Here is a 16,783-nt window from a genome sequence, read left to right on the forward strand (position 1 = left end):
TGAAATTTATGTATATTTCTTCAAATCAGTGGCTCAAACAAATATGCTGACAATATAATATGCACCAGGAAGTTCATTAAATTGGAAAAATGCAAATTGAAGGATTTTCCCTAGTGGTATTAGACTCAAACTGCAATGCTTTGGTTATAAAGAGTTAAGTATAAATGTTGGACAGTTTATGCACTCAATGGTCACAAAACAGACGATGCTGTTGGTATTCAGATCAAATCAGTATAAATGTGGATTAAATTCAGTTCAATAACAGTGTCGATGCTGCAAAATTTGTCATGCGAAATAACTGTCATGCAGCTCTCCAGAGACAGAGTTTGTGGGTGTGTTTGCAAAACACTCTTGTTCTTACTCTAGAAGCAGGATTTCCTAAAAATAGGCCAGCTTAAACATGGCCCTTTTATGAGCAATTGAGGTTTTAATATACATTTCAGAAAGTTAAATAAAAAAAATCCAAAAGTGAGGCCAACACACCCACAATTGTTTTCCTTTTCCTGTTGAAGTGTTTATGTGTTGAAGAGCAAATCACTTGACAATGACCGCCCAAAATATAACACAAACTGTGCCAAATTATACACATACACACCATCGCATTGGCACTAACTACCAGCGCGCACAAACAAACTAGATGAATGCAGGTGCATCTGCGGGAAAATACGCCGTTCCCGTGAGGCTCGTGATGACCGCGCCACAGCGCACTGCCTGTCTGCACACTGACAGAGGGAGGAGCGGAGGAGGGAATAAGGGACTAGACGAAGGGGGGGGGGCACTGTTCCATCTCTCTAATCTGCTTGATGAAGATCCCTCACTCCGGAGACCTGACAGGGGTCGCACTCTCTCCAATCACGCTCGGCACTGAGCGCAGCGCCGCGCCGCGCACCAGAGCCAGTCAGCAAAGCCTCCTTTATTCCGTTTCTCTACGAGCTCACTCACTGTCACACTGTCTCTCCCTCTCTCACTCACTCTCACACACACACACACACGAGAGCTCTGTTCATTGTAAAACCGCAGGGACGCGCACTTCAGAACTCTCTCTCTTTCTCTCTTATTACGCGCGCGCACTTTCGCTCTTTATCTACGCCGCGTTTCCTCTTTTCTCACTGGCGGCACGCGTCTCCGTCTGCGCTCTGGCTCCCGTACAGTGCAGGATGAACAAGCACAACAGACTTCAGAGAGAGAGAAAAGACTGAGTAAATGAAAAACAAGGAATTAAAGGAGGAAAGCGAGGTTAAACGAGGAGGAAAATAAGGAAGGTTGGATGAAGACCGTTTGGGAAGCATTTGGATTTTTATCATTTGAAACATCTCCATCTTCGACTCCGTCTCTTTCCGTCGGTGGAAAAGGAATCATTTAAGGTAGGACAGTTTCTTTTCTGTGCGTATGCGTGTTTGGTGTTGTATTTTGCTGATGTGGACTTTCTCACCGGGGCAGTAATGCACAGACTGTTGGAGAGCGCGCAGGGCGCAGACGAGTGCTGATAACTCCAAGGACGATAGTTATGTCGCTTTCGGATTTTCTCAAGCCCCATGCACTAAAGCACTGAGCAAAAGGCACTCTCAATTTTGCGCGTCTTATCCCCAATTGCACTGCCGTGTAAGCCGTAATACTTTTATGCGCTAACACTCCGGGAGGAAACGCAGAAATGATTAATCCCTGCGTACTTAGAAGTAACATTCAGAAAAGGCGCAGAAAGCTAAACAGTCTAACTGTGGAGATAGATATGACTGAATAAAGTACAGTACTTCCATTTACGTCAGATTGTTTTGCTGGCTGGGACTTCAGAGGCGAGATACAGGTTTGCGCGCAGTGATTGTATCTGTAGTGATTATTGCGCAGCAGAGAAAGCACTCATGCTGTGTTTGTGTGTGCGTGTGTGTGTATTATTTACAACTGCCAAAAAGGTGCATTTAAAACCAGCGAAACCAAAGCTTTGATTGTCATTCATGTATTTAGCAGATTTTTTTTTCTTTACCTACACCATGTGTGTTCCCAGTGAGTCAAAACCATATCCTCTGCGCTGCTAACACAATGCTCTACAAATTGATCTATAGAAAAATACAAACCAGAGTAAACACACAAGTTTTTTTTTACCAAAACAATTTAGTAAAACAGAGGAAAGGCTGAGACATCTGAGCAACATCAAGAACCTGTTACGAGTGCTTTTGCTGACGCAGAAAAGACAAACTGCAGTAACAACAGTGATGGTTATATCTCAAGTGCTTCTTAAATGAAATGTTTCTGAGCCTCACATGAAACAGCACTTGCATGTTGTGAAGTATGACATGCTATGGGATTCAAGCCATGTAATGCACAGTATTTATTAAGATTATAGGCATTTATGTAGTCTTTGCTTGCCACACATCTTTGTCCATCATGGTATGTAAAATATGTACACATAGATATATAATAGAGATATTAATGTACATACTGTACCACTGTGGTCTTGGGTTTACATACATATCAATATAATTTCAGAGAGATTACAGATTTAGTGTTATGTTTGAGGGATTATTAGTACAAATGAGTATGCAAATATTGTGGTATTTGCTAAGATATACATCTCGCATGCTCATTAAGGCATGTAAACAGGTGTAGGTGGGTTCACACTCACATGCAGTTCCCTGTTTCCTGTATCTGATGAGACAGATATTTCATGCTGGATAAACTTCTTGAAATATTAAATAACAGCATTTTATATGCATACACATGCATTTAAAGTTTAAGTGATTAAATTTAATACCAGGATTTCTATTCCTTAATATACAAGCGAAAAATACAAATTTGCATAATAAACCTCAAGATCCACAGAGATAGGACTAAAGGTATAAAAGCTGTCACTGGGGTGGTACATTTCAAAAAGTACATATTTGTACCTAAAGGATGAATATTAGTACCTCAAAGGTACAGCTATTCGTACCTACAGGCTACATATTAGGGCCTTTAAAGGGTACCGTCCCAGCTTTTATACCTTTATTTCTAAGCATGCACAAGAATAGAGTCTGCAAGCTGTTTATCTTAGACATCTGCTTTAAAGCATTTTTATTCTAACTGTCAGAACTACACATTATAATGGCCACCGAACCAAATTTAGAATGATGTTCTGCCCCCCCACCCTCCCCAAGACAACATATCTATAATTTTCAGTGGTAGTTTTTACTACCGCGTTGTGCCAGCTGTTATTTGCGTGTGCCAGAGGAGGTGTAGTGTAATCCCATCTGCACAGTAAAATTCAGATTCAGCATTCCTAGAATAAACCACAAAGTAAAAAAAATAAAAGCGATAGAAGGTGAGCCGTGACATCAGTTTAAATTCATATAGGCTCCATCCCTGGCTTTCATAAATCAAAGAAAGTGTGTGCCAGGAATATGAAATGATATCAGTTCATCTTTAACTGCATCAACAACCTATTCTCAGTTGATCCGTGGCAGCCTTGCGAGTGTCCTATGGTAAAAAGCCGAACTCATCCATCTGTTAAAGGTTGCATGGATTTGTGGGACGCTCTTGAATAAAAAGCCGAACAGTCGGTGGCCGGAATTCAACTCGCAGATGAAGCACAGCGCATCCTATCTTTCTTCTGGATCAGGCCTGCTTTTACAAAAGCGACGAGTGCTGGGCTTCAATCACTGTCTGAAATCAGTAGTCAGGGACAATGCAAAGATCCCTCCTGAACTTGCCATAGAAATCTCATGTTGGCTTGTCTTGGGTCAGCATTTGTGATAGAGATAAGAGTACACAGTGTAAGAAACAGAATTCGAGTTTATTGCTCCTAGTGATCTGAGCTGCTGAAAACAAAGCCATGCCCCAACAAGAGTCCAGTTCCCTAGAGTGAGCAAGCAGATGCACTAGCATTGGTTTCAATGAGGAATCCTCGTTTGACCGGTTGGTAACGGAAGAGAGAGATACAGCACAGAGAGAAACAATCAGCACTGATGGGAAGAGAAAGCTTTGTAAGACAGACAGCTCTGTAGAGACAACACTGCTCTTAGATAGACAGCTCTGAAAGAGTGAGATGGCTCTGAGAAAGTTCTGAGAGGGAGACAGCTCTAAAAGACAGACAGCTCTGTAGGGGCAAGACTACTCTTAAATAGATAGCTCTGAAATAGTAAGATGGCTCTGAGAAAGAAAGAGACTGCTCTAAAAGGTTGATACTGCTCTGAAAGATACTTCTGACAAGGTGAGACGGCTCTGAGAAAGATCTGAGAAACAGACAGGTCTAAAAGACAGACAGCTTTAAAAAGGTGCGACAGCTCTACAAGGCAGAGCTCTTGGAGGGTGAGTCCTTTCTGAGAAAGAGATTTAAAAGACAGACAGCTCTGTGGGGGCGAGACAGTTCTTAGATAGACATCTCTAAAAGGGTAAGACGGCTCTGAGAAAGATCTGAGAGAGAGAGACAGCTCTAAAAAGATTGACAGCTTTGAAAAGGTGAGACAGCTCTAAGAGAGAGCTCTGAAAGGGTGAAACAATTCTTAGAAAGACAGTTCTGAAAGGATGAGACAGCTCTGAAAAAGATCTGAGAGAGGAACAACTCTAAAGGACAGACAGCTTTAAGGAGGTGAGACAGCTTTAAGGGAGAGCTCTGAGAGAGGGAGACTGTTCTGAGAAAGAGAGAGACAACTGCAAAGGACAGACAGCTCTGTAGAGGCGAGACAGCTCTTAGACTAGACAGCTCTGAAAGGGTAAGATGGCTTCGAGAAAGATCTATGAGATGGCTCTAAAAAGACAGACAGTTTTGAAAAGGTGAGACAGCTATAAGAGAGAGAGAGCTCTGAGAGGGTGAGACAGTTCTAAGATAGACAGCTCTGACAGGGTAAGACAGCTCTGACAAAGATCTGAGAGAGAAACAACTCTAAAGGACAGACAGCTTTCAGGAGGTGAGACAGCTTTTAGGAAGAGCTCTAAGAGGGGAAGACTGTTCTGAGAAAGAGAGAGACAGCTGCAAGGGACAGACAGCTCTGTAGGGGCAAGACAGCTCTTAGATAGACTGGACAGCTTTGAAAGGGTGAGACTGCTCTGAAAGACAGTTCTGACAGGGTGAGACGGCTCTGAGAATGATCTGAAAGAGAGACAGCTCTTAATGACGGACAGCTTTTTAGGAGGTGAGACGGCTCTAACGGAGAGCTCTGAGAGGGTGAGACTGTTCTGAGAAAGATTCAAAAGACAGACAGCTCTGTAGGGGTGCGACAGCTCTTAGATAGACTAGACAGCTTTGAAAAGGTAAGACGGTTCTGACAAAATGAGACGGCTCTGAAAAAGATCTGAGAGAGAGACAGCTCTAAAAGACAGGCAGCTTAAAAGAGGTGAGACAGCTCTAAGGGGGAGCTCTGAGAGGGTGAGACTGTTCTGAGAAAGAGAGAGATATTCAAAAGACACACAGCTTCGTAGGGGCGAGACAGTTTTTAGATAGAGAGCTCTAAAAGGGTAAGACGGTTCTGAGAAAGATCTGAGAGAGAGACAGCTCTAAAAAGACCAACAGGTTTGAAGAGGTGAGACAGCTCTGAGGTAGAGCTCTGAGAGGGCGAGACTGTTCTGAGAAAGAGAGAGATATTCAAAAGACACACAGCTTCGTAGGGGCGAGACAGTTCTAAGATAGACAGCTCTGAAAGGGTGAGACAGCTCTGAGAAAGATCTGAGAGAGACAGCTCTTAAAAGACCGACAGCTTTGAAGAGGTGAGACAGCTTTTAGGGAGAGCTCTGAGAAGGGGAGACTATTCAGAGAAAGAGAGAGACAGCTGCAAAGGAGAGAAAGCTCTTAGATAGACTGGACAACTTTGAAAGGGTGAGACTGCTCTGAAAGACAGCTCTGACAAGGTGAGGTGGCTCTGAGAAAGATCTGAGAGAGAGAGACAGCTCTAAAAGATAGACAGCTTTAAAAAGACGAAACAGCTCTAACGGGGAGCTCTAAGAAGGGGAGACTGTTCTGAGAAAGAGACAGCTGCACAGGACAAGAGCAAGACAGCTTTTAGATAGACTAGAAAGTTTTGAAAGGGTAAGACGGCTCTGAGAAAGATCTGAGAGACAGTTCAGGAGGTGAGACAGCTTTAAAGGAGAGCTCTGAGAGGGTGAGACTGTTCTGAGAAAGAGAGAGACAGCTGCAAAGGACAGACAGCTTTGTAGAGGCAAGACAGTTCTGAAAGGGTGAGACTGCTCTGAAAGACAGTTCTGACAGGGTGAGATGGCTGTGAGAAAGATCTGAGAGAGACCGCTCTTAAGGACAGGAGGTGAGACAGCTTTAATGGAGAGCTCTGAGAGGGTGAGACTGTTCTGAGAAAGATTCAAAACACAGACAGCTCTGTAGGGGCGAGACAGCTCGTAGATGGACTAGACAGCTCTGAAAGGGTGAGACTGCGCTGAGAAAGATCTGAGAGAGAGACAGCTCTAAAAGACAGCTTTAAAAAGACAAGACAGCTCTAAGGGGGAGCTCTGAGAGGGAGAGAGAGAGAGATAGAGTGTGTGGGGGGGGAGTGAGGGGGAGCTAAATGAGGTCTAATCAGCTTAAAGCAGATGGGAACCCTGAAACCGAAGGGCACAAGATTTGACAAGTCCCTCTCTGCTTTTCATCAAAATTCAATTGGAAAAAAGAATGATGACATCAGGTGACATGGGACCAGTGACGGGAACACTATACAGTCACAGCCGGACAGACTGATATATTTTGAGTGTTGTGTGTGTGCTATCGCTTCACATATCTTATCAAACCCCTATGCTACTCCCATCAAAAATTATGTATATACAATGCAACCACAATTTAAAGAGCCAAAATATAAAATACAGGACTGTCCTTGCTCGTTTGAAATAAAGGTGCTTGGTTATATGCAGACATAATAAAAACCACTGCAAAGCTCCATCTCCAGTGCTTCCAGACCATTATAAATCACCAAAATGGGTCGTCAGCCAGAATTATTAGCATATTAGCATATCAACGTATTAGGATAGATACTGTTACCCCTGAATACCAGAAGATGCTACAGTATAGCACATGTAGCATCTATAGTCCAGCTTGCTCTATACTTTTACCAAGATCACATCAGTCCGGCTTTAAAAGTTGGCACAGAAAATATCAGAGAGGAATAAAATGCAAGCTTTGCAGAGAGGATATTGCAGATCCAACTATATTCGACCCTACAACAAACCTGTAATCTTTGTTACTCATTTGACAACGCATTACTCAATTACACAGAATGCTTGAGAAATGCTCATGTGGAACTAAATTATTGTAATTATTATATCAAAATAATATTATATCGGCTCCTTTAAAAAAATCAATTAAAGATGCTGTCCATCATCAATACCCTTTACGCAATCTCAGCCACTCCACATCTCCCTTTCTCTTACCATGCATCTAGTTCATTTCAATCTCCCAATGCCCCTTTTCATTCACCTGAGCTGCCTATCTGGTTCTTTCTTAAAGCGATCTCAAAGCATAATTTAACCGAATGAGCTCCCTCTGTATAGGAAGCTATTGCTGATGCAATGCTCGAGTATTGTACAAGTGAATGACTGGGCAGTGCAGTACAGGAAATCCTCTCTGATATGCCGTAACGGTGCGGTAAGATCCTCGCTGCGGGAAAGATCCACAGTAATCCTGTCTACTTATTGTGTGATTGACGAGGGCCCTCGGATATCCCGCGGACCGCATGGGCAGCAGAAGTGTAGCGACAGCCCCGTTAACCTTTTTAAAGCAGAGTCAACAGGGCCTAAGAAAGTTCAGTTCATTTCAGTTCCTTTCTTTTTTCTGGGCTGCGGCTCTCGTAATCTCTCTGGCACTCCCTCAAACCATTCCTTCCCATTTTCTTTTCTCTATGCCCATGTAATTTTAATGGAAGGGCAGAGCATCTCTCACTCGCCTTCGTGTCCGCAGCTATGATAGCTTACGGCATCGAACTGATGTGCGTCTCGGTATCCATTATCATTTTCATCCAGAGCGAGAGATGAGACCAAATTGCTCATCCAGATATGCCTGCCATCCACACTGACTGCCTTCACCACTCCTGTGAAGAGCCCAGTGCCGATCAATAATTGAGATTATATGGACTCTCTTCACCTTGGGTCATATGTTGTATGAAGCTTCAATAAAGGACTCTTCTCAGCACTTTTATCAAGGGGGGAGCTGCATGCTGTCTGCTTGCACACAATTGAGATGTCACCTTGGTACAGTTACACAAACTGTATACCCCACATTTAGGTGGAATTGTTGTTGCTGTTCAAAAGACTTTGGTACATATAGTGCAGCGAACTCAACAGCAGGAAAAATTATTGTTAGGAAATAAAAGGTTATGGCAACAAGAAAACAATCACCGACGTGGTTCCATAACCCACCGTTTATCCAACGAAGATGCTGTACATAAATAAAGGCTTTTCCAAAAGGTGGGCAGCAGAAATTGTAAGGCAGCACTGCATGTGTCCTTCATGGGAAGATAATCGCATAATGCACTCCAACAAGCTCAATGAAGAAGTGAGAGAAAGGTTTATAGGTTATAAATACGCTTAACCCGGTTCAATACTGTATAAATCGTGATTTTTGTTCAAATCGGGATTTGTTGTTTTACCCAAAATGTGTGAGTACATTACCTTGCTAATTATTAATATTAAATGCCTCATTCAACCGCTTCATATATGTAGAGTATCCACAATTGAGGAATTGTCCAGTTGCAGACATCAATCACATTTTTCCAAAATACCACAACATTCCACAGCCTTTGGTTGTAAACCCATCAGAGTTTAATATTCCCAAAAAGTGATTAACCTTTCACGGGTGAGAATCTGTTGTTTTTGTACATGTTTTGTTACAGATTTTTAAACTGTAGTAACTAGTCGGAGCCAATGGTGTACTGTGCAGTCCGACATTGTGGTGCTTTCGCACTTTCGGGGACCCAAGTTTGATTCCTGGCTTGTGGTCATTTGCTGATCCAATACCCCTCTCTCCTCCCTGTCATCTCCTAAACTCACTGTTAAATAAAGGCAAAAACTGGCCAGAAGAAAAAAATATATAAAAATGCAGTAACTATAGTATATAATGTTGTGTTAGCTAATACGTTTGTCTTGGTATTGTGTTAGTTTAGCAATTATAATGTTTGGGTCTTCGCAACAGCACGTAACGTGGTAATCATGCATGCGTATAACTACATTTGTGGATTCATAGTCAGCTTGCTCTCTCTGTGTTTAAGGATCGATTGGCATGGTTGCCAGATTTGCCTAACAAGACCACCCCAATGGCCAATTAAATCTAGTCCAATGGCCCTGGTCAAAAAAATAAAACTGTACTTTCATTAATAAAATAAGCTTACCTTAATCTTGACAGGCAACTTGGCAACACTGCTGCCCATAAAACAGCCACTAATGAGGCATCTATGTATATCCAATAGTATCTCACGAGAATTTCCTACATATTTTACGAGTTGGCTAATTTGTATTAAATCATACAATCACATTTGTAAGTTTTGGTACGGTTTGCCTTGACCCCTGTGACGTTGGGATTAGGTGCGGGGTTAGGGGTTCGGTTTGATTGTTTTTTGTTTCATGAGAATCGTACAATTTTGCATGATTACTTTGTATGCAATTACTGATATTAGCAAGTACAACCCTATTGTATATTACAGTGCCGAACTGAAAGAAAATGATCCAAACATATTTCTGCTTTCCTGGACTCGTCTCGGACTTGTTCCTTTAAAGACTCGGTCTTGACTCGGTCTTGGACCACAGTGGGAGGAGAAGGACTCAAAATTTCAGACCGAGACCATTGCATTTTTTATGTTCATATAAAAAACTCATGACAGTAATAATAAAATGCAACAGTTGATTATTAACTGGAGTGATATTTAATCATGAAGATGAAAACTGACATGTTTTTATGGTCTTAGGGTGTTTTCACACCTAGTTCGTTTGAGCCCTCCAAACGCTCTCAGAGCAGTTCAGGGTATATATATGAACAAACCAAGTGATCTCAGACCCCCCTAAAAGGACCCAAAAAGCGAACCGAACTCAGACCACGTCTGGAGGTGGTCTGAGTACGGTTCGCTTTTGGGTTCTTTTGTGGTTCGATTTCTTTTGATATGTGAAATCAATGAGGTCCCGGTCCGTTTCGCGTGTGGTTTTGACATTGTATCAAAATAAACTGCTGCATAGAAAGCTGGGGTCTGAGTTCTTATGAAGTTGTGATGTGAACAAGAAAGGGTCTGAGATCACTTCAGTTCTCAAGAGGACTAAAAAAAGAACTGGGTTCTCTTTTGAGTTCACTATATTGTGAAAACCAATGGACTCGATCTCGACCCTTCAAAGACTCGGTCTTGACTCGCCATAGGCAGTCTTGTCCCCATCACTAACTTCTACAGCATTTGTTTATTTTAGTATGTGTTAGTTGCAGCATTTACTAAAAGTTGAAAGGTTAACATTAGTTAATTCACAATGAACTTGAACAGTCGTGTTGACATTAACTAACACTGACAAAGATTAATAAATGCCAAAGAACTATATTGCTTATTGATAGTTCATGTTAGCTAATACATTTACTAAGATTAACAAATACAACCTTTTGTAAAGTGCAACCTCTTTGTCTTACTATTGTTATGTCATACATCAGTTTTTCTATCATTTCTTCTGCAGCCCTCCTGCTTTATTTTAAAGATGTAACCCCCCACCACCATTACCTTCCACCTGCCACCCCTACACACACACTTGCTGTGAGACAATCAGCAGAAGGGGGTCTAAACACCACAAATTAAAGCCTGTCGGTGATGGATGGCCCTCCTATCTGAGAGAGATATTGCACCTGTTTCCCCCTGAATGATAGCCACTTCTTCCCATCTTTTATATTGATTTGTTTTCATCCTCTCCGCTCATTTTTAACATCTGCACGTACATGGCAGTAGTATGAACAGCGGCGCTTTAACAAATCTACATACTAACTAGAATTTACCTCTGTTTTCTTGATGTGTAATACCAGAAACAAACATTCATGTCGGATCAACTCAGCTGGGCCACAGCGTTCAGCAACGGCCCACACGTATTTCGTAGAAATCTCTCTCATTCTTCACTCTTTTCTCCAATGAAAAACTCAAGTTATTAGATTTCCACTGAGACAAAGACAGAAAGAGAGGAAGAGAGAGAGATAGAGACATTGTTTGCCAAGGCAAAGGTGGTTTGGAAGACATTAGAAAACAAATGAACAAAAAGCAAACACACAATGCCACATAACAAAGAAACTGAGAAATTTGAAAGACAATATGAAATCAAAATTTCTTTATTAATGTTTTCATTGAATGAATATAATCATGTATGTTAAACTAAGGGGTTTGGCTTTCATAAACTTTCATCAAAATGCAATAACTTTCCTTGCATCCGAGATGACTGTTCTGCTAATGTTACCACCGCCGTGCAGATGGGGAAAAGTAATATTGATCTTGATCAGTGTTGCAGAAACAGTTTTGAAACTTTAGCTTGTCATTCAACTCATAGTCTCAAGGAGGTAAACTACAATCAATTTCTGAAACTTTTTTTTATTAGGTAGACTCACTAAAGGTTACTTGAAAGCATTTCTTTTTATGTGATATTAGTTATAGATCATATTATTTATTTATTTGTTCGGGACAGTGCACATTAATGAACAATCAAACATTACTGTACAGACTGTAAATGAGCCAGGTTATAGCATAAATGCTGATTTTCACCTGTAGTCCCATATAATGTACTATATGTGTAGCCTGGGTTTCCCCATGCTGCCTTGCGCTCAAATTTATTCACGCTGCAAGTCTAACATGGAAACTATAAACCTATTTTGCCCCTGATATAGGGAACCAATCACAGAACGGGGAGGGGGCAGCAAGTCAATGACGACGTCTATGTGACACACCGATTGGCTATGAGCCAAGTACAGACGCATTTGATAGACATTCGTAGCACCCAATAAACGGCATAGGGAACCAATTACAGAACGGGGAGGGGCAGCAAGACGATGACGACGTCTATGCGACACACCGATTGGCAATGAGCTACGTACAGACGCATTTGATAGACATTCGTAGCACCCAATAACAACATAGGGAACCAATCACAGAACGGGGAGGAGCAGCAAGATGATGACGACGTCTATGCGACACACCGATTGGCTATGAGCTACGTACAGACGCATTTGATAGACATTCGTAGCACCCAATAAACGGCATAGGGAACCAATCACAGAACGGGGAAGGGCAGCAAGACGATGACGACGTCTATGCGACACACCGATTGGCAATGAGCTACGTACAGACGCATTTGATAGACATTCGTAGCACCCAATAACAACATAGGGAACCAATCACAGAACGGGGAGGAGGCAGCAAGATGATGCTGACGTCTATGTGACACACCGATTGGCTATGAGCTACGTACAGACGCATTTGATAGTCATTCGTGGCGCCCAATAAACGGCATAGGGAACCAATCACAGAACGGGGAGGGGCAGCAAGACGATGACGACGTCTATGTGACACACCGATTGGGTTTGAGCTATGTACAGACGCATTTGATAGTCATTCGTAGCACCCAATAAAGGGCATAGGGAACCAATCACAGAACGGGGAGGGGCAGCAAGACGATGACGACGTCTATGTGACACACCGATTGGGTTTGAGCTACGTACAGACGCATTTGATAGTCATTCGTAGCACCCAATAAAGGGCATAGGGAACCAATCACAGAACGGGGAGGGGCAGCAAGACGATGACGACGTCTATGTGACACACCGATTGGGTTTGAGCTATGTACAGACGCATTTGATAGACATTCGTAGCACCCAATAAAGGGCATAGGGAACCAATCACAGAACGGGGAGGGGCAGCAAGACGATGATGACGTCTATGCGACACATCGATTGGCTATGAGCTACGTACAGACGCATTTGATAGACATTCGTAGCACCCAATAAAGGGCATAGGGAACCAATCACAGAACGGGGAGGGGCAGCAAGACGATGATGATGTCTATGCCACACACCGATTGGCTATGAGCTACGTACAGACGCATTTGATAGACATTTGTAGCACCCAGTAAAGTGCATAGGGAACCAATCACAGAACGGGGAGGGGGCAGCAAGACGATGACAACGTCTATGCCACACACCGATTGGCTATGAGCTACGTACAGACGCATTTGATAGACATTTGTAGCACCCAATAAAGTGCATAAAGGGCATAGGGAACCATTCACAGAACGGGGAGGGGCAGCAAGACGATGACGACGTCTATGCGACACACTGATTGGCTATGAGCTACGTACAGACGCATTTGATAGACATTTGTAGCACCCAATAAAGTGCATAGGGAACCAATCACAGAACGGGGAGGGGGCAGCAAGACGATGACAACGTCTATGCGACACACCGATTGGCTATGAGCTACGTACAGACGCATTTGATAGACATTCGTAGCACCCAATAAAGGGCATAGGGAACCAATCACAGAACAGGGAGGGGCAGCAAGACGATGACGACGTCTATGCGACACCCCAATTGGCAATGAGCTACTTACAGATGCATTTGATAGACATTCGTAGAACCCAATAAACGGCATAGGGAACCAATCACAGAACGGGGAGGGGGCAGCAAGACGATGACGACGTCTATGCGACACACAGATTGGCTATGAGCTACGTACAGACGCATTTGATAGTCAATCGTAGCACCCAATAAAGGGCATAGGGAACCAATCACAGAACGGGGAGGGGCAGCAAGACGATGACGACGTCTATGTGACACACCGATTGGGTTTGAGCTACGTACAGACGCATTTGATAGACATTCGTAGCGCCCAATAAACAGCATAGGGAACCAATCACAGAACGGGGAGGGGCAGCAAGACGATGACGACGTCTATGCGACACCCCGATTGGCTATGAGCTACGTACAGATGCATTTGATAGACATTCGTGGCGCCCAATAAACGGCATAGGGAACCAATCACAGAACGGGGAGGGGGCAGCAAGACGATGACGACGTCTATGCGACACACCGATTGGCAATAAGCTACGTACAGATGCATTTGATAGACATTCGTACCACCCAATAAACGGCATAGGGAACCAATCACAGAACGGGTGCAGCAAGACGATGACGACGTCTATGCGACACACCGATTGGCTATGAGCTACGTACAGACGCATTTGATAGACATTTGTAGCACCCAATAAAGTGCATAGGGAACCAGTCACAGAACGGGTAGAGGGCAGCAAGACGATGACGACGTCTATGCGTCACACTGATTGGCTGTGAGCTACATACAGATGCATTTGATAGACATTCGTAGCACCCAATAACAACATAGGGAACCAATCACAGAACGGGGAGGAGGCAGCATGACAATGACGACGTCTATGCGACACACCGATTGGCTATGAGCTACGTACAGACGCATTTGATAGACATTCTTAGCACCCAATAAACGGCTCTGGGCATTCGTAAACCACACCTCAAATACGAGAAAATGAACATGTGGTTCCCAGACCATGTCTGGTGTAAGCCAGGCTACTATATTTGTACAATCTGAGATGTATTGTTTTTAGGGATGCACCGAAAGTCGTCTGCCTAAAAATAGCACTTTCAGCTTTCGGCTGGAAGAAAAGACACGACTGAAAATATTTCCACCTGTGCCATTCCTCCGTCCCGTGATCACGTTTTAATTGGGTTAAATTAACCCAGAAGATGTTATTTGATTGATATTTTACCCAACAATAGGATAAAAACAGCATTTTGGGTTGAAACCCAGCATAGGTTAAATAAACAGGTTGGGTTCGTCCCTTTTTGACCGAGCGCTGGGTGGAAAATAAAACAATATTTTTTAGGGTGTACAAAATTAGGAGATGTATTATTAATACAGTTATACAAAAACTTTCTTGAAATATTTGAAATATTTAAAATCCTTTTCAGGTTTCAGTTAATGCATCCAGATTTTTCGGTTTCTGCACAGAATTCATTCATTTTAGTGCATCATGAACTGTTATAGCATAATTATGGTAAAAAAACATTAAGCTTGATTCCATGTTATTGAAACAAGTGAGACTGATTTGAAATTGAATTTGAAAAGCATTTTATTAAATGTTTATTTGCTCTAGACATTACTGGCCAATGTTTACTATTAGTCGCTTTGGATAAAAGCATCTGCTAAATGAATAAATGTAAATGCATTATGTAAAACAGCTGAATATTGCTTACAATTCAAAAAAGTAATGTTTACAGCATTACTGCTTTTAGTTAGTCTACATTCCAACACGTATAAGCCAATCAAATCCAAAGGGATCATATTAAGCCTCGCTCTACAATATTACCACTAAATATTCAGTTTTATTCATAAATACATCTTTAATGGTTGCTTATGCTGTTTCATATTATTCACATCATTTGCATTTCTATCTACAAGTTTTCCTTTCTACACTGAACATTTCTGAGTTTCTATCATATGCTTCACCTTCATATCTTTACTGTATATCTCTCTCCACTTCAATCTTATCTGCGCATTGGCATTTTCCAGCAGCTCGGTCCACTATCATTTTCTTTTCCACTCCATCACATTGGAATTGTATGAGATGTAATTGTTCTGTGTCGTGTATGAATGTGTGTGAAAAGACACCGCGGTTCGGATAGCTGATAGGTCGGAGGAGGAACATTTGAATATATTCATGGATTTTCCAGAGGAGTGAAAAACCGTGTCAGCATAGACAGAAAGGAACTGGTTGAAGGCCCACCACAGTCACGCATAGAAAACCACAACTACAGCAGAGGACAGAAAATCACTCATCTGTGTTAATCTAGTCTATGTATGAATGGCTTTGTATCGATCTTAAAGGGATAGTTCGGCCAAAAATTATATAAAAGCCGTTCGTTCAGATGAACACATTTTCAGTTATTTTAGAAAATGTCCTAGATCTTTCAGTTTATAAAATGCAAGGATATGGGGTCCATGTCATTAAAGTCCAAAAATGTGCATCCATCCTTCACAAAAGTAATCCAAACGACTCCAGGGGGATAAACAAAAGGCGTAGAAATATCCATATTTAAAACTTTACAAACGAAAATAACTAGCTTCCCGTAACCACGCCATCTTAGATGCCTAAAATAACTGAAAATGTTTTCGTCTTAAAAATGATGGACATTTATGCATCTTTGAGGTTCCTAAGGGTGAGTAAATCATGGGTTTAATATAAAGATAATAAGCCCCATTGACTTCCATAATATTCTTTTCTACTATGGAAGTAAATGGGACTTATGATCGGTTTGGTTACAAACATTGCTCAAAATATCTTCTTTTGTGTTTATCACACAAAAAAATTTATACAGGCTTGTAACAACATAAGGGTGACTAAATGATGACAGAATTTTTATTTTGGGGTGAATTATTCCTTTATCCATGACCTTGTCACATCTATGATTAATGTCATTGTATTTACTAAGTTCATTGCTTGTTTATTTGAGACCGCGTTTGCCATTTTTTGTGTGTGAGATGTATCTATTGGTCATTGAACAGTAAGTGGGTGTGGCCCGGGGCTGCGACTAATGTCCATCCAACATTTAATCTCCAGATAAACACTTCAACCATCCATTCCACGCTCCTATATACCCTCTCAGACAGAAAGACATTAGTCGCACACACATCTCTCTCTATCTTTAGTCTCATTCATCAGTCTGTGTGGAAGCCCTCACACATCAGGGGATGCTAGAGGAGGTCTGCAGAACCAATCGTTCCTCTGGGGCTTTGTAACCTTAAACATAACCAAGCCATCCCCCATTGGCACCAGGGGAAAGATTTCC

The 16,783-nt window shown here is 42.1% G+C and overlaps 1 protein-coding gene across 1 annotated transcript in view; it reads left to right on the forward strand.

Moving 5' to 3' along the window:
- Positions 1-878: 878 nt before the first annotated feature.
- Positions 879-16,783, forward strand: part of cdh12b (cadherin 12b) — a 211,178-nt gene continuing 195,273 nt past the window's right edge. The window contains exon 1 of the mRNA XM_055175812.2: positions 879-1,364. The gene's annotated coding sequence lies outside the window, so the exon portion shown is untranslated. The remainder of the gene's footprint in view (positions 1,365-16,783) is intronic.

The sequence above is a fragment of the Misgurnus anguillicaudatus genome, chromosome 4 (assembly GCF_027580225.2).
Source record: "Misgurnus anguillicaudatus chromosome 4, ASM2758022v2, whole genome shotgun sequence".
Classification (NCBI taxonomy): domain Eukaryota; kingdom Metazoa; phylum Chordata; class Actinopteri; order Cypriniformes; family Cobitidae; genus Misgurnus; species Misgurnus anguillicaudatus.